Below are 24514 nucleotides of genomic sequence, written 5' to 3' on the forward strand. Positions count from 1 at the left end.
TCATCTTGTGAGTGGGTTTTTCTGGAACGCGATCGATTGGAACGTTGCATTTGCGGTGAATTTGAACCCCATATAGGCAGGAAAACACTGACGGTTCATATGGGGCCCAATCACATTTTCGCATCATAAAATTTGATTAAAGCCATCCCAAGAAACAAGTTTATATGTAAAATAGACGACTTACATTTTGTTTTGTCCCATTCATGCGATCAGTCACGCTGTAGGCATTACCTGCATTTTTCATCTCTGTTGAAAGTTAAGAGAAAACAAAGAATAAACTGTTAATTTTCATAGATTGCTAACGCATTTGCTAAGAACAAATGAAAAGAAAATAACCATGTGTGGCTCCACTCCCACACAACTGCAACTTCTTAAAGAGACACACACTACCTCTTAAAACACATGAGTCTCTACAAGGATTTATTATGCAAAAGAGCAAGCTCATTCAATGATATCCTATTTCATTTGAATTATAGGATTAATTCAACAATCTTTAAACCTCATGCAATATGGTGAATCTCACAGATATTCACACACTTTAAAACAATAAAATTCTCACTCAAAAATAAAAAAAACAGTTATACACACCTCAAGGAAACCATTCTAACTCTTTTAGTTTTAGGGGGCGCCATCTTGGGGCACGGCTGCTAGCTAGCAGCTGTCCGTCTTTTTCACTCTTTTCTTTAATTTTTAGTGAGTTTCAGTGTTTGTTTTTAGGAGGTCTAGACTTTTTATGTGGGGGGAGGGGGGGGGGGAGGGGGAAACTATTTTCTAGGTCCCTACCTGGTCGGAGAGGCAGCTTTTCTCCGGGCTGCACCGTTGACCCGTCCTCGCGGCCTACCAGCGGGCCTGGAGCGGCGTTTTCCCGAGGGGACCGCCCAGCACCTCGGCTTCGGCGGCGGCACAGCGCTGGAGCGCTATCGCGGAGCAGAGCGGGCGATGCCTTGCCTGGGTCGCCGCGCTGGAGCTCCGGTGAGCTGAAGACCACCGATAAAAACATCGCGGAGCTGCGGGTCTGCGGAGCGGGCAGCTGCGGGCAGCGGCACTGACTTCAACATCTGGTGCCTGGGATCTCTCGATGAGATCGCCAGTGGTGGAGCTCCAACCGTCGCGGCCTTGTCGGCTTCGGAACCGGCGGTCTCCGGTAAGGAAGCGGCCGTTCCAGATGTCCCTAGCCGCTGAGATGACTCTCCCGACGCCGGAGCACCATCTCCCGGCGAGAACGGTCTGGAACATCGGGCCTCCGTAGAGGCAACTGTGGAGGCCTCAATTGGCCCGACTATGGGTGAACTGGGGATGGGGACTGGACATTGTGCCTTCCCCCATAATGGTAACCATTGTGGGGGGATGTTTCTATGTTAAAGATCCTTATTGTTCCATTTCCAAGATGGCTGCCGGAAGGGAGAGTGAACGCTGGCGCGATTAGCTGCCGCTGCTCTCTCTTTGAATTGTGTCTTTGAATTGTGTCTATGAATTGTGTATTGTTGATGACTTTACTATTTATTTTTTATTTTTTGTCGTTATTTTTTGTTTTGTTTCATTCCGCTTACATGTTTTGTATTCTGTTTACTAAATTTTGTAAGGTGTCCTTGAGAGTCTTGAAAGGCGCCCATAAATAAAATGTATTATTATTATTATTATTATTAACTCTTAAAACTTTAAAACACCCAAATACATTCATAAGCTTGCCTACCATTCCACACATGATTTACTTAATTAACATGGAATTTTCACAAAGGAAAATGGGCATCACAATAAGGTTTTGAAATTTTAAGATGTATCACCATTGTTTTCCCTCCTTACCAGAATGTGTAAGGGACTGGATATAAACTAAAAGAACGGGCAGAAAAATATCATTTACACAAACTTGTCCGAGAAGGGTGAGCCAGTCCTGTGGTGGAATCAATACAGCCCTCTCGGTTCCATAGTCGTTAAACATCAGAGGCAACCCTCTGTAATTCCTGAACATCCCTCATGCCTGGCAAGACCACTCTGTCTACCAGAATCTTTGGTTCTGTGGGGACCAATGTGCACAATTCGCAAGCTGTTGTGCACTGTTTTTAAATTGCGAAAGCTTTTTTCAAGTTGGAATGAGAGAGTGAATTGCTGCAGTGCCTTGGCAGAGGCAAGGGGTGACAGTAGTATCCTGTCTCTCTGATGATCTGCATTGTTTAAATCTCTCACTGATAGTCTCAATTACTGCTCCTACATTCCCATTCTATAAACAGGGTCGCCATGCCAGACAAGGGGTCCCTGGGGTTATTTAGTTTTGGCACCTTTTTTCTGTTTTTATCTACCAATTGTTGCTTAATTTGCGACTCGATCAGGCTTTTTCTATAGATCCGCTCCATAGATGCTGCTGCACCCACTGAGTTTCTCCAGCATTTTTGTGTACCTTAGGCTTTTTCTATTTTGGCCTTTCCCTGTTGTTTTATCATGCCACTTCCATTCTGCTTGTAACACATCCCAATTCTTAGGTATGCACTCTTCTGTACATACCATGATCTACGACTTGCATTGACCGTCCAACACTTACTCCTGGACTCATCCCACTTTCTCTGTGCATCATCTTTCCATTCCTTTATACGTTTCTTCCACTTCTTCCCTGCGTATTTATCTAAAATTAACTTTTCTGCCTTTTTAACTGTTTCCATGTTCCTCTGACTAGCCAGGATTCATCTCCCAAACATTTGGTTAGCTTATAACTTAATATTCTATCATCCCCCCTGACCTCCCCCTCTCCGACACTGAACGGTCGGTCCTCAGCAGACGTCTTACCTTTGTCCCCCTCCGTACCCACCTCAATGAGTACCGTGCCCACCATGACTTGGAGCTCTTCTACAGTTGCCTCTGCCTCACAGCGTTTTCTTCCATGGGAAGGAGTCCTCGCCCCCTACTGATGATCCCTTTTCCTGTCTCCAACGAACCCCATCTTCGTGAACCCCCTCATGGCCTTCTGGCTTTAGACCCTTTTTACCCAAAACTGCCGTCGCGACATCAACTGCCTCAACTTCTCCACTCCCCTCTCTCAATCCAATCTATCCCCCCCCCCTGAACGTACAGCCATCGACTCACTCCACAACAACCCAGATTGGGTTATCAAACCTGCCGACAAGGGAGGTGCCGGGGTTGTCTGGCGCGTCGATCTCTACAAAGCTGAGGCCACGCGCCAACACTTGGACACCTCCTCCTACTTATCCCTGGACCATGACCCCACAGTTGTGCACCAGGCCACCATCTCTAGCACCATCGCCGACTTCATCCACTCCGGCTCCCTGCCCCCCCCCCCCCCCCCCCGAGCCTCCAACCTCATAATTCCCCAGCCCCGTACGGCCCGATTTTACCTTCTCCCCAAAATCCACAAACCTGACTGTCCTGGTAGACCCATTGTTTCTGCCTGTTCGTGCCCTACCGAACGTATTTCCGCATACCTTGACTCCATCCTATCCTCCTCTGGATAAATCCCTCCCGACCTATGTTCGACACTTCAGACATGCTCCGTCATCTCCAGGCATTCCATTCTCTAGGCCCCCATCCCCTCATCTTCACCATGGATGTCCAGTCACTCTACACCTCCATCCCCCATCAGGATGGTCTCAAAGCCCTCCGTTTCTTTCTCGACCGGAGAACCAACCTATACCCAGCCACTGATACTCTCCTCCGCCAAGTGGAGTTGGCCCTTACCCTCAATAACTTCTCTTTTGACTCCTCCCATTTCCTCCAAATACAAGGCGTAGCTATGGGCACGCGCATGGGCCAAAGCTATGCCTGCCTTTTTGTCGGGTACGTCGAACATTCCTTGTTCGAGACATACCAGGGCCCCATCCCCGACCTCTACCTCCGCTACATCGACGATTGCTTTGGTGCTACCTCCTGCACCCACACACAACTAACTGACTTCATCCGCTTCACCACTAACTTCCATCCGGCACTCAAATACACGTGGACCATTTCCGACACTTCCCTACCTTTTATTGACCTCACTATCTCCATTGCAGGTGATAGACTTCTGACCGACATCCACTATAAACCCACTGACTCCCATGGGATCTGGACTACTCTTCTTCCCACCCTGCTTCCTGTAAGGACTCTATCCCCTACTCCCAATTCCTCTGTCTATGCCACATCTGCTCCCAGGATGAGGTGTTCCACACCAGGGCATCGGAAATGTCCTCATTCTTCAGGGAATGGGGGTTCCCCTCCCCTACTATAGATGAGGATCTGACCAGGGAGTTCCATACCCCGTAACACTGCTCTCTCTCCCCATTCCCCCACTCGTAACAAGGGCAGAGTCCTCCTAGTCCTCACCTTTCACCCCACTAGCCATCACATACAACAAATAGTCCTCGATCATTTTCGCCACCTCCAACGTGACCCCACCACTCGCCACATCTTCCCATCTCCCCCTGTCTGCTTTCCGCAAAGACCGCTCCCTCCGTAACTCCCTGGTCAATTCTTCCCTTCCCTCCTGCACCACCCCTTCCCCGGGCACTTTCCCTTGCAACCGCAAGAGGTGCTACACCTGTCACTTTACCTCCCCCCTTAACTCCATTCAAGGATCCAAGCAGTCGTTCCGGTTGCGACAGAGGTTCATAGAAACATAGAAACATAGAAATTAGGTGCAGGAGTAGGCCATTCGGCCCTTCGAGCCTGCACCGCCATTCAATATGATCATGGCTGATCATCCAACTCAGTATCCCGTACCTGCCTTCTCTCCATACCCTCTGATCCCCTTAGCCACAAGGGCCACATCTAACTCCCTCTTAAATATATCCAATGAACTGGCCTCGACTACCCTCTGTGGCAGAGAGTTCCAGAGATTCACCACTCTCTGTGTGAAAAAAGTTCTTCTCATCTCGGTTTTAAAGGATTTACCCCTTATCCTTAAGCTGTGACCCCTTGTCCTGGACTTCCCCAACATCGGGAGCAATCTTCCTGCATCTAGCCTGTCCAACCCCTTAAGAATTTTGTAAGTTTCTATAAGATCCCCTCTCAATCTCCTAAATTCTAGAGAGTATAAACCAAGTCTATCCAGTCTTTCTTCATAAGACAGTCCTGACATCCCAGGAATCAGTCTGGTGAACCTTCTCTGCACTCCCTCTATGGCAATAATGTCCTTCCTCAGATTTGGAGACCAAAACTGTACGCAATACTCCAGGTGTGGTCTCACCAAGACCCTGTACAACTGCAGTAGAACCTCCCTGCTCCTATACTCAAATCCTTTTGCTATGAAAGCTAACATACCATTCGCTTTCTTCACTGCCTGCTGCACCTGCATGCCCACTTTCAATGACTGGTGTACCATGACACCCAGGTCTCGCTGCATCTCCCCTTTTCCTAGTCGGCCACCATTTAGATAATAGTCTGCTTTCCTGTTTTTGCCACCAAAATGGATAACCTCACATTTATCCACATTATACTGCATCTGCCAAACATTTGCCCACTCACCCAGCCTATCCAAGTCACCTTGCAGTCTCCTAGCATCCTCCTCACAGCTAACACTGCCCCCCAGCTTAGCGTCATCCGCAAACTTGGAGATATTGCCTTCAATTCCCTCATCCAGATCATTAATATATATTGTAAATAGCTGGGGTCCCAGCACTGAGCCTTGCGGTACCCCACTAGTCACTGCCTGCCATTGTGAAAAGGACCCGTTTACTCCTACTCTTTGCTTCCTGTTTGCCAGCCAGTTCTCTATCCACATCAATACTGAACCCCCAATGCCGTGTGCTTTAAGTTTGTATACTAATCTCTTATGTGGGACCTTGTCGAAAGCCTTCTGGAAGTCCAGATACACCACATCCACTGGTTCTCCCCTATCCACGCTACTAGTTACATCCTCGAAAAATTCTATAAGATTCGTCAGACATGATTTACCTTTTGTAAATCCATGCTGACTTTGTCCAATGATTTCACCACTTTCCAAATGTGCTGCTATCCCATCTTTAATAACTGACTCAAGCAGTTTCCCCACTACCGATGTTAGACTAACTGGTCTGTAATTCCCCGTTTTCTCTCTCCCTCCCTTCTTAAAAAGTGGGGTTACGTTTGCTACCCGCCAATCCTCAGGAACTACTCCAGAATCTAAAGAATTTTGAAAGATTATTACTAATGCATCCACTATTTCTGGAGCTACTTCCTTAAGTACTCTGGTATGCAGCCTATCTGGCCCTGGGGATTTATCGGCCTTTAATCCATTCAATTTACCCAACACCACTTCCCGGCTAACCTGGATTTCACTCAATTCCTCCAACTCCTTTGACCCGCGGTCCCCTGCTATTTCCGGCAGATTATTTATGTCTTCCTTAGTGAAGACGGAACCAAAGTAGTTATTCAATTGGTCCGCCATATCCTTGTTCCCCATGATCAACTCACCTGTTTCTGACTGCAAGGGACCTACATTTGTTTTAACTAATCTCTTTCTTTTCACATATCTATAAAAACTTTTGCAGTCAGTTTTTATGTTCCCTGCCAGTTTTCTTTCATAATCTATTTTTCCTTTACTAATTAAGCCCTTTGTCCTCCTCTGCTGGTCTCTGAATTTCTCCCAGTCCTCCGGTATGCTGCTTTTTCTGGCTAATTTGTACGCATCATCCTTCGCTTTGATACTATCCCTGATTTCCCTTGTTATCCACGGATGCACTACCTTCCCTGATTTATTCTTTTGCCAAACTAGGATAAACAATTTTTGTAGTTCATCCATGCAGTCTTTAAATGTCTTCCATTGCATATCCACCGTCAACCCTTTTAGCCAATTCACGTCTCATACCCTCAAAGTTACCTTTCTTTAAGTTCAGAACCATTGTTTCTGAATTAACAATGTCACTCTCCATCCTAATGAAGAACTCAACCATATTATGGTCACTCTTGCCCAAGGGGGCACGTACAACAAGACTGCTAACTAACCCTTCCTCATTACTCAATACCCAGTCTAAAATAGCCTGCTCTCTCGTTGGTTCCTCTACATGTTGATTTAGATAACTATCCCGCATACATTCCAAGAAATCCTCTTCCTCAGCACCCCTGCCAATTTGATTCACCCAATCTATATGTAGATTGAAGTCACCCATTATAACGGTTTTGCCTTTGTCGCACGCATTTCTAATTTCCTGTTTGATACCATCTCCAACTTCACTACTACTGTTAGGTGGCCTGTACACAACACCCACCAGCGTTTTCTGCCCCTTAGTGTTTCGCAGCTCTACCCATACCGATTCCACATCCTCCAAACTAATGTCCTTCCTTTCCATTGTGTTAATCTCCTCTCTAATCAGCAACGCTACCCCACCTCCTTTTCCTTTCTCTCTATCCCTCCTGAATATTGAATATCCCTGGATGTTCAGTTCCCAGCCTTGGTCACCCTGGAGCCATGTCTCCGTGATCCCAACTATATCATAGTCATTAATAGCTATCTGCACATTCAACTCATCCACCTTATTACGAATGCTCCTTGCATTGAGACACAAAGCCTTCAGGCTTGTTTTTACAACACTCTTACCCCTTATACAATTATGTTGAAAAGTGGCCCTTTCTGATTTTTGCCCTGGTTTTGTCTGCCTGCCACTTTTACTTTTCACCTGCATTCCCTCCAACCTCATCTATTGCATCTGCTGCTCTAGATGTCAGCTGATCTACATCGGTGAGACCAAGCGTAGGCTTAGCGATCGTTTCGCCGAACACCTCTGCTCGGTCCGCATTAACCAACCAGATCTCCCGGTGGCTCACCACTTCGACTCCCCCTCTCATTCCGAATCCGACCTTTCTGTCCTGGGCCTCCTCCATGGCCAGAGTGAGGAAAACCGGAAATTGGAGGAGCAACACCTCATATTCCACTTGGGCAGTGTGCACCTTAGTGGCATAAACATTGAATTCACCAATTACCGGTAACCTTTGCTGTCTTCTCCCCTTCGCAGCTCTCCCTCAGCCCTTGGGCTCTTCCTCTTCCTTTTTCCTTTCCCCCCCCCACCCCCCCCCCCCCCCCCCCGCCACCCCCCCCCCCCCCCACCCTACATCAGTCTGAAGAAGGGTTTCGGCCCGAAAAGTTGCCTATTTCCTTCGCTCCATAGATGCTGCTGCACCCGCTGAGTTTCTCCAGCACCTTTGTCTACCTTCGATTTTCCAGCATCTGCAGTTCCTTCTTAAACATTCTATAATCTTTGTTACTTTTAGGACACATATGTTATACGGGCGTCCCCCCATCACTTTTATCCAGGTTATTCCCCATGTCTCTCTCAGCCCGGCTACTTTGTGAATGACAAACTTTTTTAGTTTGCGGAGCCAATCTCCGACTACTTTCCTAGTAGCAAAATACTTTACCGGCTACTCTCCTGGCAGCAAAACCTCTTACCAACTACTTTCCTAGTAGCAAAATACACATTTCCGAAAAACCCTTTTAGTTTGCCTTGCCCAATCGCCAACTACTCTCTTATAACCATATAACCATATAACAATTACAGCACGGAAACAGGCCATCTCGGCCTTTCTAGTCCGTGCCGAACATGTATTCTCCCCTAGTCCCATCTACCTGCACTCAGACCATAACCCTCCATTCCTTTCCCATCCATATAACTATCCAATTTATTATCTATATTACTAAAAGTCTGTTCTTGACCATTTTTGACCACCTTGCTCAGAGCCCCCCTCCGCCGTAAATGTGCAGAGGATTTTTCCCGTCGATGAAAAATGACAGAGATATTAATGTTTTTACAAAATTCCCCATTCTCTCTGCTGCCCCAGCTGGCGGCAGGGGGGAGGGACTATAAAACCAGGAAGTGGTGTGCCTCACAGTCTCTTCAAGATGGAGGAAGGCAGATGGTCACGTTTCTCTGAGCTGTGAATAACATTGAACACATGTCTACTCAAATGTAAGTGTCCTTAGTGGTTCTAAAATGCTTGCAGAATGTGTCCATTTGGATCTAAAATGTTTGCAAAAAGTGTCTATTGGTTCTAAAATGTTTGCAAAAAAGTGTCTCTTTTGGTTCTACAATGCTTGCAGAATGTCTCTTTTTTGGTTCTAAAATGTTTTTTAGGTTCTCCCCCCCTTTCCTCTCCCCCCCTCTCCTCTCCCCCCCTCTCCTCTCCCCCCTCTCCTCTCCCCCCCCCCCTCTCCTCTCCCCCCCCTCTCCTCTCCCCCCCCTCTCCTCTCCCCCCCCTCTCCTCTCCCCCCCCCTCCTCTCCCCCCTCTCCTCTCCTCTCCTCTCCTCTCCCCCACTGTCCTCTCCTCTCCCCTCTCTCTCCCCCCTCTCCCCCCTCTCTCCCCCCTCTCTCCCCCCTCTCTCTCTCCCCTCTTTTTCTCCCCTCCATCCCGTCCCCCACCATTCCTCCCCTAAACCCCCCTCCCCTCCACACACCCCTACCCCCTTTCCTCCACCCTCCCTCCCCCTCCCTGCTCCCCACCTCTCACCCTCCCCTCTCAGCACACCCTCTCTCTCCCCCTCTTTCCTCCCCTCCCCCTCTCCCCCCACCCCTCTCTCCCCCCCTCCCCCCTCTCTCCCCCCCTCCCTCCCCCTCTCCTCCCCCTCTCCTCCATCTTTCCACCCCCTCTCCTCCCCCCTCCCCTCCCCCTCTCTCCTCCCCCTCCCCCCTCTCCCCCCCCTCTCTCTCTCTCCCCTCCTCCGCTCCATCCCCTCCCCCACCTTCCCTCCCTCCCCTAAACCCCCTCCCCTCCACACCCCCTATCCTCTTCCCTCCACCCTACCCCCTACCTCCCCCTCCCTGCTCCCCACCTCTCCCCCTCACCCCCCTCTCAGCGTTGGGAGCTCCGCGATGTCGGTGCTGCAGGCCCAGCACTCCGAAGCCCCAAACGGCGATCCCCGGTAAGGCATCGCTGCTGGAGCTCTGGTCGGTCCCGGCAGGAAAGGCCGCGCCAATCCAGTAGGTAGACCGCGGGGGGAGGGGGGGTGGGGGCGAGGACGCGACTCGAACAATAGTCGCATCCTCTCCAGGAACGACTGAAGGACGGCATCCCCCTTACCGTACCCTCTTCCCCCCACATAAAAGACAAAAAAAAAAAACAAAGCCCACTTCAAACATAACAAAAAACAAAAAAGATACTGGACAGATGGCGGAGGCAGCCATGACAGCGCCATCGGATGTCCACCAGTTTGTGCTCTAATATAGAAAATAGGTGCAGGAGGAGGCCATTCAGCCCTTCGAGCCAGCACCGCCATTCATTGTGATCATGGCTGATCGTCCCCAATCAATAACTGTGCCTGCCTTCTCCCCATATAACCATATAACCATATAACAATTACAGCACGGAAACAGGCCATCTCGGCCCTTCTAGTCCATGCCGAACACTTATTCTCACCTAGTCCCATCTACCTGCACTCAGACCATAACCCTCCATTCCTTTCTCGTCCATATAACTATCCAATTTATTTTTAAATGATAAAATCGAACCTGCCTCCACCACCTCCACTGGAAGCTCATTCCACACAGCTACCACTCTCTGAGTAAAGAAGTTCCCCCTCATGTTACCCCTAAATTTCTGTCCCTTAATTCTCAAGTCATGTCCTCTTGTTTGAATCTTCCCTACTCTCAGAGGGAAAAGCTTATCCACGTCAACTGTCTATCCCTCTCATCATTTTAAAGACCTTTATCAAGTCCCCCCTTAACCTTCTGCGCTCCAAAGAATAAAGACCTAATTTGTTCAATCTTTCTCTGTAACTTAGTTGCTGAAACCCAGGCAACATTCTAGTAAATCTCCTCTGTACTCTCTCTATTTTGTTGACATCCTACCTATAATTAGGCGACCAAAATTGTACACCATACTCCAGAATTGGCCTCACCAATGCCTTGTACAATTTTAACATTACATCCCAACTTCTATACTCAATGCTCTGATTTATAAAGGCCAGCACACCAAAAGCTTTCTTTACCACCCTATCTACATGAAATTCCACCTTCAGGGAACTGTGCACAGTTATTCCTAGATCCCTCTGTTCAACTGCATTCCTCAATTCCCTACCATTTACCATGTACGTCCTATTTTGATTTGTCCTGCCAAGATGTAGCACCTCACACTTATCAGCATTAAACTCCATCTGCCATCTTTCAGCCCACTCTTCCAACTGGCATAAATCTCTCTGTAGACTTTGAAAATCTACTTCATTATCCACAACACCACATATCTTAGTATTATCTGCATACTTACTAATCCAATTTACCACACCATCATCCAGATCATTGATGTACATGACAAACAACAGTGGACCCAACACAGATCCCTGTGGCACCCCACTAGTCACTGGCCTCCAACCTGACAAACAGCCATCCACCATTTCTCTCTGGCATCTCCCATTCAGCCACTGTTGAATCCATCTTGCTACTCCACCATTAATGCCTAACAATTGAACCTTCTTAACCAACCTTCTATGAGGAACCTTGTCAAAGGCCTTACTGAAGTCCATATATACAACATCCACTGCTTTACCCTCATCAATTTCCCGAGTAACCTCTTCAAAAAATTCAAGAAGATTAGTCAAACATGACCTTCCAGGCACAAATCCATGTTGACTGTTCCTAATCAGACCCTGTTTATCCAGATGCTTATATATATTATCTCTAAGTATCCTTTCCATTAATTTGCCCACCACTGACGTCAAACTAACAGGTCAATAATTGCTAGGTTTACTCTTAGAACCCTTTTTAAACAATGGAACAACATGCGCAGTACGCCAATCCTCCGGCACTATTCCCGTTTCTAATGACATTTGAAATATTTCTGTCATAGCCCCTGCTATTTCTACACTAACTTCCCTCAATGTCCTAGGGAATATCCTGTCCGGACCTGGAGACTTATCCACTTTTATACTTTTCAAAAGTGTCAGTACTTCCTCTTCTTTGAATCTCATAGTTTCCATAGCTAATCTACTTGTTTCCCTTACCTCACATAATTCAATATCCTTCTCCTTGGTGAATACCGAAGAAAATAAATTGTTCTATATTCCCCCCATCTCTTTTGGCTCTGCAGATAGCTGTCCACTCTGACTCTCTAATGGACCAATTTTATCCCTCGTTATCCTTTTGCTATTAATATAGCTGTAGAAACCCTTTGGATTTACTTTCACCTTGCCAAAGCAATCTCATATCTTCTTTTAGCTTTTCTAATTTCTTTCTTAAGATTCTTTTTACATTCTTTATACTCCTCAAGCACCTCATCTACTCCATGCTGCCTATAATAATTGTAGATCTCTCTCTTTTTCCGACCCAAGTGTCCAATTTCCCTTGAAAACCATGGCTCTTTCCAATTGTTACTATTTCCTTTCAACCGAACAGGGACATAAAGATTCTGTACTCTTAAAATTTCACCTTTAAATGGCCTCCATTTCTCTTCCACATCTTTCCCATAAAACAAAATGTCCCAATTTACTCCTTTTAAATCCTTTCGCATCTCCTCAAAGTTAGCCTTTCTCCAATCAAAAATCTCAACCCTAGGTCCAGTTCTGACCCTCTCCATAATTATATTGAAACTAATGGTATTGTGATCACTCGACCCGAACTGTTCCCCAACGCATACCTCTGCCTCCTGACCTCTCTCATTTCCTAACAGGAGGTCCAGCACCGCCCCTTCTCTAGTAGGCACCTCTATGTATTGCTGCAAAAAACTATCCTGCACACATTTTACAAACTCCAAACCATCCAGCCAATTTACAGAATGTGTTTCCCAGTCTATGTATGGAAAATTGAAATCTCCCACAATCACTACCTTGTGCTTACTACTAATATCTGCGATCTCCTTACATATTTGCTCTTCCAATTCTCGCTGCCCATTTGGCGGTCTATAATACACCCCTATAAGTGTTGCTACCCCTTTCCCATTTCTCAGTTCCACCCAAATAGCCTCCCTAGACGAGCCCTCTAATCTATCCTGCCAAAGCACTGCTGTAAAATCTTCCCTGACAAGCAATGCAACACCTCTGGCCCCTCCAATTCTATCACTCCTGAAGCAACGAAATCCTGGAATATTTAGTTTCCAATCACAGCCCTCCTGCAACCATGTTTCACTGATCACCACAACATCATACTTCCAGGTGTCAATCCAGGCTATAAGTTCATCCACCTTTCTTACAATGCTCCTAGCATTAAAATATACACATCTAAGAAATCCACCCCCTCTTATACTCTGTTTATTGTCTTTTTCTTCTTTCTCCCCTACATTTTGGGTCAGAGTGCTACCCTTCTCTGCCTCCTGCCTCACACACTGACTGCTAGCTTTCCCTATTTGAGTTCCTCCCCCCAACCGTTCTAGTTTAAAGTCTCCCCAGTAGCCTTTGCAAATCTCCCCGCCAGGATATTGGTCCCCCTCGAGTTCAAGTGCAACCCGTCCTTTCTGTACAGGTCGCACCTTCCCCAAAAGAGGTCCCAATGATCCAGAAACTTGAATCCATACCCTCTGCACCAGTCCCTCAGCCACGCATTTATCCTCCACCTCGCTCCATTCCTACTCTCACTGTCGCGTGGCACAGGCAGTAATCCTGAGATTGTTACCTTTGCGGTCCTCCTCCTTAACTCTCTTCCTAACTCTCTAAATTCTCCTTTCAGGACCTGTTCTCTTTTTCTACCTATTTCGTTGGTACCTATATGTACCACAACCTCAGGCTCCTCTCCCTCCCATTTCAGGATATCTTGGACACGTTCAGACACATCCCTGACCCTGGCACCAGGGACGCAAACTACCATCCGGGTCTCCTGACTGCGTCCACAGAATCGCCTATCCGACCCCCTGACTATAGAGTCCCCTATTACAATTGCCCTCCTCTTCTTTTCCTTACCCTTCTGAGCAACAGGACCGGTCTTTGTGCCGGAGGCCCGGCCGCTGTCGCTACCCCCAGGTAGGCTGTCTCCCCCAACAGTACTGTGAGGGATAAGATGATTAAACCACCATCATTGTGAGGGGCCGAGTGATTGAAGTCACCGACCTTGTGATGGGCCGAGAAGTTGGAATCACCAACCTTGTGTTTCGAACAAACAGTCAGACCTTCAGAGCTGTTGATAACATTGTAGAATACAAGATGAGGTAAGGAATGTAGCTGACAACACAGAAGCTATTCTTTAGGTCAAAGGCAATTAAGTAGGTTAGGGCAACACTACTGAGCATGCTTAATAAAATAAATGAATATTAACTTTACGCCCCTCATGACAAAGAACCTAATTTAAATGTACATGCGATGTAAGATGTGGGAGGAGAGGGAATGATTGATGACGCACGGAGGGGAGGGTTGGAAGATTGTGAACCTCGGTACCCTGATTGGAAGGGGTCAGAAGGGGAGGCGTCCGATCAATAAAGACTGTATACTGAATTGTATAAAAATAGACATTTTTCCTTTGCTCGGTGTGTCTCAACTTGGAGAGGCACCCGATTCTGCAGACTCGCAAATAAAGCATTTCTTGTTTCCACGATTTAGTCTCTGAGTAGTGATTGTGAGCACAAACCATATATCTCACAGTACTCAAACACGAGTACTTATTTTCAAGGTGTACAGCCACCGGGGTACTCACCAGTCCCTGCCACTGCCCATTGCCCTTCCTAACTGTGACCCAGTTGTCTGCCTCCCGTGGTCTTGGAGTGACCACCTCCCTATAACTCCTCCCAGACAGAGGTCATCGAGCTGCTGCTCCAGGTTCCTAACATGGTCCCTTAGGAGCCCCATCTCGACGCACCTGGGGCAGATGTGGACGTCTGGAGGGCACTCAGACTCCATGACCTCCCACATCTGACATCCAGAACAGTAAACTGCTCTGGCCCTCATTCTCCCCCTTATCCGATTACAATACAAAGCCTTACCCGGGATACAAGCCAATCAACTGCTTCCTCTAGACCGTTCGACCAATCAGCGGCTTCCTCAAGCCCACTTAATTTGAAGTGTGATCTGCGAATGGAACCTTGCAGATTTTGGCTCCTCCCTCACCAACGGCTCCTGGGCCTCTGTTGAAACAAGCCCCGCGCTGGGTTTTACACTCACCGCACGGACGTCGCTCCTCCCTCACCAACGGCTCCTGGCAGCAAAAACATACATAATTGGCCTTACCTTCATTGTCTGTATTAAGGATCTCTGCAGGGAGCCAGATCAACGTTCTGACGAGGGACCACAGATGTTCCCGGAAGCTTCGATTAGATTACATGCTAAATATATGTATCAAAGTTATACTTATCTGATATGATACATTGTATGTTGTTGCATTTTGTGATGTTGTTTTCCCTATGGAATTTACTCAAAATGAGAGGTTTTGTCAATTTCCATAAAGATATTTCTTATGAATATTGATAAATTCTTCTCCAATATATTAAAAGTCACTCGCAGATATTTAACTACATAAAATTCTAGAGAATGTTTAAATAATTAAACGTTAAATAATTTATTTAAACTGTTGTATTATTTAGAACGCCTTCCCAAGAAGCTTTCTTATGCGTGAAAAGGTTCAGGGATTCTTGTGCCAATTTGAAAAGCTAATAAATGTGATTTATTTTGAAAAAAATGTGATTTGCATATTTAACAAATTAAGTTGTAAAGTATGATTTTGTATGAACATCTAAATCCAAAATAAACATGTTAAATAGCATTTCACAATTTCTGCGGAAGAATAATGATTTTAAAATAATGGATTCATCCATGTTAGAAACATAGAAACATAGAAAATAGGTGCAGGAGGAGGCCATTCGGCCCTTCGAGCCAGCACCGCCATTCATTGTGATCATGGCTGATCGTCCCCTATCAATAACCCGTGCCTGCCTTCTCCCCATATCCCTTGACTCCACTAGCCCCTAGAGCGCTATCTAACTCTCTCTTAAATCCCTCCAGTGATTTGGCCTCTTCACAGTTCACACTGCCACCCAGCTTTGTGTCATCCACAAACTTGCTATTGTTGCTCCTAATTCCCTCCTTGCGGCACTCCACTCGCCACTGCCTGCCATTCTGAAAAGGACCCGTTCACTCCTACACTTTGCTTCCAGTCTGCCAACCAATTTTCTATCCATGTTAACACCCTACCGCCAATACCTTGTGCTCTAATTTTAGTCACCAGTCTCCCGTGTGGGACCTTATCAAAGGCTTTTTGAAAGTCTAGATACACTACATCCACTGACTCCCCTTCATCCATTTTATTTGTCACATCCTCACAAAAATCCAGAAGATTAGTCAAGCATGATTTCCCTTTCATAAATCCATGTTGACTTGGACTAATCCTTTTACTGCTATCCAAATGCTCCATTATTAATTCTTTAATAATTGACCAGCATCTTTCCCACCACCAAAGTCAGGCTATCTGGTCTTGAAGTACTATTACAAACAAAGTTTCTCATAATAATACTGAGCTTGTCTTGAAAGAACTTTGGAAAATTTATATGAATGGATCATAATGTTAAACTTTCTTCATAATCAATATTTATAAATTCATTTGAATGGGGGAAATAATAGCTGCTTAACAAAGTGGAAATCTGAAGGGTGCATACAGATAATATAAGAATGGAATTGGATAATGTGACAACATGGAGAAAAACATAGGTGCAAGGTTATGTTGTAACATATTGTGATGGCACTTTGACAAGTGATTAACTGTATCATTTCAATTTTGTTTATTGTTATTGTCTATACACCAGGAAACTATGAAATTCCTTGCTGATAAGAAACCCATAGAGTACACTCTGATAATAATAAAACAATAAGATTATTAGCATTTTCCAATTTCAGATAACCCACTTCCCTTGTTTTGTTCCTACTCCCACCAGTCCATCCAAAGTCTCTCCCCATTGGTTTACCCTTTCCATCCCTCTCCCATCTGGCTCAAACTAACAATTTTATCTTCTTTTATGTTTCCATAATCAACCAACTCCTGTCTCACTCGTCCCTCTCATTTCAATGCACTTGTATCCTCTCAATCCTGATGCAGGGTCAAAAAAGCAAAACATTATAGAATCATACAGTGTGTGTAAACAGGCCCTTCGGCCAACTTTCCCATGCCCCGTCCATACTAATCCCACTTGCTTGCATTTGGCCCATATTCCTCTTAACCTATCCTATCCAGGTACCTGCCCAACTTTATGATAGTACCTACTTCAACTACTTCCTCTGGCAGTTTGTTACATGTACCTAACCGCTTTGTGTAAAAAAGTTGTCCCTGCGGTTCCTATTAAATCTTTTTCCCCTCCCCTTAAACCTTTGTCCTCTGATTCTTGATGCACCCACACTGGGTAAAAGACTCAGTGCATTTACCCCATCTATTCCTCTCATTATCTTATTCACCTCTTTAAGATTACCACTCATAGAAACATAGAAGCATAGAAAATAGGTGCAGGAGTAGGCCATTCGGCCCTTCGAGCCTGCACCGCCATTCAATATGATCATGGCTGATCATCCAACTCAGTATCCCGTACCTGCCTTCTCTCCGTACCCCCTGATCCCCCTAGCCACAAGGGCCACATCCAACTCCCTCTTAAATATAGCAAATGAACTGGCCTCAACTACCCTCTGTGGCAGAGAGTTCCAGAGATTCACCACTCTCTGTGTGAAAAATGTTCTTCTCATCTCGGTCTTAAAGGATTTCCCCCTTATCCTTAAGCTGTGACAACTTGTCCTGGACTTCCCCAACATCGGGAACAATCTTCCTGCATCTAGCCTGTCCAACCCTTCATCCTCCTACATTCCAAGAACTCCTAGCCTGCTTCTGCTGGCCAAGCTGAAAAATATCACAAACTCCCTGCTGGACCCTCTGCAGTTTGCATATCGGGCCAATAGATCTGTGGATGATGCAGTCAACCTGGGCCTGCACTTCATCCTTCAGCACCTAGACCGCCAGAGGACCTATGCGAGGATCCTGTTTGTTGATTTTAGCTCTGCATTCAACACCATTGTGCCACAGCTACTACACTCCAAACATTCCAAGTTGACTGTGCCTGAACCCCTTTGTCAGTGGATCATCAACTTCCTGACAGACAGGAAGCAGCATGTGAGGCTGGGATCTCTGACCTGCAAACACTCAGCATAGGAGCACCGCAAGGCTGCGTACATTCTCCTCTCCTCTACTCTCTCTACACCAACGACTGCACCTCCACAGCCACCTCTGTCAAGCTTCTCAAGTTTGCGGACGACACAACCCTGATTGGACTGATCCAGGATGGGGAGGAATCTGCCTACAGACAGGAAGTGTCAGAGCTGGTGTCCTGGTGCCGTAGCAACAACCGAGAGCTCAATGCTCTTAAGACAGTGGAATTGATTGTAGACTTTAGGAGAGCTCCCCCTCCCCTCACCCCACTCACCATCAACAACACCACAGTCACATCTGTGGAGTCTTAAGTTCTTGGGAACCATCATCTCCAAGGACCTTAAGTGGGGGGCTACCATCGACTCCACAGTCAAAAAGGCACAACAGAGGATGTACTTCCTGCGGCAGCTGAGGAAGTACAATCTGCCACAGGCAATGATGGTCCAATTCTACACGGCCATCGTAGAGTCTGTTCTCACCTTCTCCATCATGGTCTGGTTTGGCTCAGCAACCAAGCACGACACCTGGAGGCTGCAGCGAATCGTTCGATCAGCAGAGAAGATTATTGGCTGCAACCTTCCCTCCATTGATGAACTGTACACTGCAAGGGCCAGGAAGTGAGTGGGCTCTGACCCCTCTCACCCTGGCCACAAACTCTTTGAATCACTTCCCTCTGGAAGGCGACTCCGGACTATCAAAGCTGCCACAGCCAGACATAAAAACAGTTTTTATCCACGAGTAGTTACTCTACTCGACAGCCAAAAATCTGCAGCCTCCCTTTGATCTGGTATTTTGTTGGTTCACATGCTTGATCAATGGTGTTTTATCATTAATGTTTTATTATTATTAATGTTTGGTGTTTTCTGAGTCATTCATAACTGTCACTGTATTTCATGTTGTTACTTGTGGGTGAAGCACCAAGGCAAATTCCTTGTATGTGAATACTTGGCCAATAAACTTACTTACTTAACCTCTCTCTATAGCTCATGCCATCGAGCCGGCAACATCATCGGAAAGCTTCTCTGCACCCTTTTTTCATCTTAACAACATCTTTCCTATAAGAGGATGACCAACATTGACCATTCACTTGCCAGCACAGATGCTGTTGGAACTATTTTATTCTTCCAGCCATTTACGTTTTGATCCAGATTCTAACTTCTGTAGTCTTTTGTGATTCCAGAACCGGGGTTCATAGTTTCAAAAGAGTGTGTTAACAAAACAGGACAAAAATGCAAAGAGTTTTCTTCACCCAGAGGATAGAGAATCATAAGAATTTTCTGACCAAACGGGATTTGAAAATTCAATTACTGAGAATATTTAAGAATTGGATGAATGGATTTTTGATAATAAAGAAAGCAAGGGATGTGGGATAGTGCAGGGAAGTGATGGTGTGGTGAAAATCATGGATAGATGATGGGTAGACATGGATAAAGATGATGTCTGAAGAAGGGTCCGAACTCAAGATGTTGACTGCGCATATTCTCCACAGCTGCTACCTGACCTGCTGAGTTATTCCAGTACTTTGTGTCTTCTGATGCAAACCTACTTGGTGAAAGCACATGATGGAAGTAACAAATCATGAGGAATATAACATCAGCAGGGGGGTCTTTCAGCTGCTCTAGTCTCTTTGACACTTTAATTGATTTATGACAAATCAACCTCCACCCACCTGCCTATGCTTCATATCTGACAATATCTCTGCTTCTTAAAAATGTACTGATCCCACAGTAAAAAGTAATGATTTAACTATTTCTTAGCTGTACATTGCAGGGGAAACTTTCACTTCTTCCATATTTAGCATGAAGCTCTGTTTCCCAATTTTCACAGATTCCTCAAGCTCTGATTTTAATAATTTGTCCCTTGATACATGACTTCCCTGTCAGTGGTAAAAGTTTCCATCTGGGAAGGAATTTGGCAAGGGTGTCAGGGATAATGGGGAGAAGGCAGGAGAATGGGGTTAGGAGGGAGAGATAGATCAGCTATGATTGAATGGTGGAGTAGACGATGGGCCAAATCGCCTAATTCTGCCGCTGTCACTTATGACCTTATGAATTCAGGTTAAGTGCTAAAAACATGAATGACATACCCATAACACTACATATTCCAGGGAATAGATACAGTCTAAGTTTATGAAATCTCTCATCGTAAATTTATTCTTGGAAGGCTGGCAACATGGCAAGACCCTTAATGGCATTGATGTCCAGAGGGATCTCAGAGCCCAAGTCCATGGTTCACTGAAGATGGTAGATAAGGTGGTAAAGAAGGTATTTGTTATACTTGCCTTAATTGCTAGGGTCATTGAATATAAGAATCAGGAAATCATGATGCAACTCTATCGGACTATGGTTAGGCCACATTTGGAGTATTCCATGCAGTTCTGGTCACCCCATTACAGGAAATATGGGGAAGCTTTGGAGAGGGTGCAAAAGAGGTTTACCAGAATGCTACCTGGATTAGAGGGTTTCAGCTACAGGGAGAGGTTGGATAGACTGAATGTTTTTCTCTGGAATGTCATACTTGATAGAAACATATAAAATGATGAGAGGCATAGATTTTTAGATAGGGACATAGAAGTGCAGGGAATAGAGGTTTTCGTTCCATGTACAGGCAGATGATATCGGTTTGGCATCAGGTTCAGCACAAACATTGTGGGACCAAAGGGTCAATCTGTGCTGTACTGTTCTATGTTCTAAGGTGGTGAATTTGCTCCACGATACTTCCAAACCTAATACTCCCTCTCTCAGAGGGCAATGCCCAAAATTGTACACAGTAATTGGCTCTTTGGTGATCAACAAATTATATAAACTTAGGAAATACCTTCATTATGCTTTCTAACATTAGTAACTGTGTAGCCGTGTACCAAATTCGTACAACAGTGTTTGTTGTTATTCTTTGGTACATCAATCCGCAATTGTTTCAACATTGTTACATTTGTTTTTGAAATCGGGTTTAGCATGAGTTCAAAGTAACAGAAGGAACTGACCGTCTACAAAGTTTGACGAAAGGAAATACTGTATATATATAGCTTATTTAGTTGTATTTAACGTGCTTTGTCCAACGCTAGTTGATTATATTCTGGTTGAACACTTACCAGCCAGGAAAGCAACCCAAATGTTGATCATAGAGACAAATGAATGGACGTATAACGCCGCAAATTATGAATTTATAATTTGTACCTCGAACTAAGTATTGATGAATAAATTAACGATGTAATTTTATCATGATATGCAATTTTCAGGATGCGGCACCCGCCATCCAGCTCATCAATTTACAAGAAAAGGAAAATGTAACCTTTCTACTTTTAATTAGCAAAATCTCTGAACTGCCTCCAAGAATTCCGAAATAGACATAGAGAGAGAGAGAGAGAGAGAGAGAGAGAGAGACAACAGAACTGTGTGAAACTAAAACAACCCCCCCCCCCACCCCCCCCCCCCCCCCCCCCCCCCCCCCCCCCCCCCCCCGGTACATAATGCAGATGCTTGTTTTTTTAATACCGCAAAGGCTTTCTATTAAAGAATACGACTTACATATTTGTAAAGGACAGAATGACTTTCCTTTTACATTGCTTGATTAATGTACCAAAGATGTGGTAGATGCGACAAATTCTCAAATTCCACAAATATATAGTCATCGAGAGGCCAGATACAATCGAAGACTTTGTATGACGAATTTAAAAAAGCAGAGGTATTTTGCAGGAAAAGAAATATAGGAAACCTTTTGTTTCGTCGCTGTAAGATCCATTGATTTTCACCATAATTATTTATCATTTGACGTTAAATGTTGGGCAACGCATTAATAGAAATGCATCATATCGGGGGCTCAACCTAGAATGCATTGACTTAGTTGCTTTGGCGAAAGTGTTAACGGCACTCGAATGGGTCTTATGATACTGGCAAAAAATACGTTTCCATGATTTGCATTTGGACATTGACTACAAAAGAGCATCCCAGAACACTGTTTCAAAGGATGTCATTGTGTTCAATAATCCTGGTTACATGTCGTTAATTCTCCCCCTTCAGTAACAACTGTTCCATTTATAAGGATGGGTTTCAATATCGTTATTCAGTTTGATGTATTATTAATGCTTGTTAATTCCTAACGTTGTATGCTTCCTCGTGTTCCATATTCCATGTTCCATATCCTTCACACATCAAATATGGAGCAGCATAAAAAGTTAGGCTCCATCTATATTTCCGAACACCTACTGATCAGGCACATTCGGCCAAACGCAGACTAGGCGATCGTTTCACGGAACACCTTCGCTCAGCCCGCGTGAACCAACCTGATCTCCCGGTTGCTGAACACTTTAATTATCCTTCCCATTCCAACACAGTTGTCAGAGTGGGGCTAAACGCAAATTGGAGGAACAGCATCTCATATTTCACTTGAAGGCAGACAAAAGGTCTTTCACTTGGGTAGTTCACAGCCCAGTGGTATGAATTTTGATTTATCACACATCAGGTAGCCCCGGCACTCCCTCTCTCTCTCTCTCTCCCTCCCTCCCTCCCTCCCTCCCTCCCTCCCTCCCTCCCAAGTTTGAAGTGCAATCACTTCAACAAAGTTCAACAACGTGCAACCACGCAACACCTTAATCGGGGCATCCAAATGCATATATGTGATTTGGGTTGGATCATAACGGAAAAATAAATAATTGGAATCAACTTTAAATATATTTCCTTTTCCACAAGACTAAGTTTCCCAACTACAACATCTAAGTTTCCCAATTACAACATCTAAGAGCTAAGCTGCAAAACTGAAATATTTTGTAACAGGAATACAGTAACTTTATTCATTGCATTAATATATTGTTTTGCTAATGGCAATTGGGCAAAATTCAATCAGCGTTAAGGATAGCGAGCCTTGTTCGGCGGCCCATTGAACACAAGCTACATTTTCAATTAAATTTAAAATAATGTCGACCCTCAGAAGGTTTTGCTCTAAAATTAAGTTAACATTAAAACATCATAACTTTTTAATACTGCTTGTATAATTATTATCAGTTTCTTTAAATCTGTAGAGAGTTTCACATGAAGCTTAGTGCAGAATGCGCTGGGAATGCGGTGATGTGTCTACAGCAAAGTAGTCGAACGGCAGACTCTCCACGGCCGCTTCACGCCGCTCGCTGCTACTTTCCACGCCGAAGTACAACCCCTAATTTAAGACGAAATAACGAGTTCTGTAACTTGACCGCGACGCGACATAGAGATTTGTTTTTGATTGTTAGATCCAAACACTTAAACACTTATTTTGTACACTTGAGTATTATCAGATCCTGCCTTGCAATTTTATGAATGAGCAGAGTACACGCGGGGATATTTGTCTACTCTTGGGAAATGTAATTATAGTTGCAAGGGGAGAATGCAAATTGCAGAATGATATGTCTGCGCCTAATAAATAGTGCAATTAGTTGGTGGAGTTCTTTCAGTGCTAAATCCTCGTCGAAGTGCACCCTTGGTGTTGCTGTGTCGTATTGTGGTATAAAGCCCATTTTGGGGCGATGCGGAGCCTCGGATGCGCTGACACAACAGGGCTCGTCCGGCTGCGGCGGATTCAGCGCTGGTGTGACGCTCCACTGCTGCTACTGTCAGTTGGATCCCCGGGGCTGTTCGGCGCGGCTGGTAAGGAGAGAGAGAGAGAGAGGACGTGGGGCATCCTCCAGCAACCGAATCACGCAGCAAGGCAGGCAAGTTCAAATAGTGCGGCCAGCTTGGCTTTATATGGAAAGGAATAATTTTGTTGGTGTGGTGGCGTGAGTTGAGTTGAGGGCCAATCACTTGTGTGTTGGACGAAATACTGAAGTGATAAACTGCGGAAACTTGACACTCAAGATTGGGTGTACACTTATTCATGCAGCCGGGTGTCCCGAGACCAGGGTGGCTACTGTTCACAACCACCTATATTTTGTGATGCTCAAGGGTGCCGGAATCTTGAGGGGAAACATGAACAAAGTGCTCAGGGAATTGGGAGCGGGTGGTGGGAGCAAAGATTATAATCTTTGGGTGGGAGTGTCGTAGTATTGGCATTGGCGCCAAGAGCCGCCTCCCTATCGGCGGCGCTTGGCTTCAGTAGAAATCTAGTGTCGTGCCAATGGGATCCGCGGCCGTGTGGCAGCGTCACGCCGAGCCCAGGCTGCAAAACCTGCTCATCGTCGCCTTCAGAGGGCGGCGCAGAGTTGCTGCCCAACACACAGCGCCAGACCCGGGTCGTTCCTGCCTTCTGTGGGCGGCGCAGGGTTGCTGCCCAACACACAGCGCCAGACCCGGGTCGTTCCTGCCTTCTGTGGGCGGCGCAGGGTTGCTGCCCAACACACAGCACCAGACCCGGACCCAGGTCGATCCTGCCTTCAGAGGGCGGCGCAGAGTTGCTGCCTCACACACAGCGCCAGACATAGACCCGGGTCGATCCTCCTGACAACGAGTGATTTCGCACGTTGTGCGTGGGTTTTCTCCGGGATCTCCGGTCTCCAAAGGTTGACCGGCTTGGTATAATTGTAAATTGTCCTTACATGGGTTAGCGTCAGTGTGCGCGGGGA

The sequence above is a fragment of the Amblyraja radiata genome, chromosome 1 (genome assembly GCF_010909765.2).
Source record: "Amblyraja radiata isolate CabotCenter1 chromosome 1, sAmbRad1.1.pri, whole genome shotgun sequence".
NCBI classification, from domain to species: domain Eukaryota; kingdom Metazoa; phylum Chordata; class Chondrichthyes; order Rajiformes; family Rajidae; genus Amblyraja; species Amblyraja radiata.